Consider the following 1,026-nt stretch of genomic DNA (forward strand, 5'->3'; position numbering starts at 1 on the left):
CCATTAGTCCTGTTCAGTCTGACATGCCAGTTGAGTCCTTTATTTCTATTGAGTCAAATAAGTTAGTTGTTTCTACTGAGTCTATTTTTCCTGCTGAGTCAAGTGAGTCTGTCAAGTCTGCAATGAGTTCTATTACCCCATCTCTTTTTAATGAAATGAAAAAAAAATTTGATTATCCCGAGCACAATAATAATTTAACTAATAATCTGGCTTTAGAGGGAGAGTCTTCTGACGAAGAACCTCCCCCTGAAATAATCAAATTACTTGAACAAGAAGAGGAACGTCGGGCTCAACCTCTAATAGAGGAAGTAGAGGTTATCAACCTCGGAACAAAAGAAAGTCCTCAAGAAATTCGGATAGGGGTCACTTTATCTCCCGATGAACGCAAAGGGATAGTAGACTTGCTCAGAAAGTTCAAAGACGTGTTCGCGTGGTCTTACGAGGATATGCCGGGGGTAAGCACAGATATTGTCCAACATCGGATTCCGTTATATCCTGATGCTCGACCAATCAAACAGAAACTTCGACGTATGAAGCCGGAATGGACATTGAAAATTAAAAGAAGTTACGAAGCAGATTAACACTGGATTTTTGGAAGTAGTAGAATACCCTGAGTGGATTGCTAATGTCGTCCCAGTGCCGAAAAAGGATGGAAAAGTTAGAATGTGTGTGGATTTCAGAAACCTAAACAAAGCAAGCCCAAAGGATAGTTTCCTTTTACCACACATAGATGTTCTAGTGGACAGTACAGCAGGACATGCGTTGTTGTCCTTCATGGATGGATTTTCAGGGTACAATCAGATAAAAATGGACCCTCGAGATATGCAAAAAAGTTCATTCATCACACAGTGGGGACCTTCTGCTACAAGGTCATGCCTTTCGGTTTGAAGAACGCTGGAGCCACCTATCAAAGGGCAACCACGACTTTACTACATGACATGATACACAAGGAAGTCAAAGTCTATGTTGATAGTCAAATCTAAGGAACGACTGGGGCACGTTACTGCACTAGAAAAGTTTCTCACA

The sequence above is a fragment of the Akebia trifoliata genome, chromosome 5, assembly GCF_017979445.1.
Source record: "Akebia trifoliata isolate Shusen 1 chromosome 5, ASM1797944v1, whole genome shotgun sequence".
Taxonomy (NCBI): domain Eukaryota; kingdom Viridiplantae; phylum Streptophyta; class Magnoliopsida; order Ranunculales; family Lardizabalaceae; genus Akebia; species Akebia trifoliata.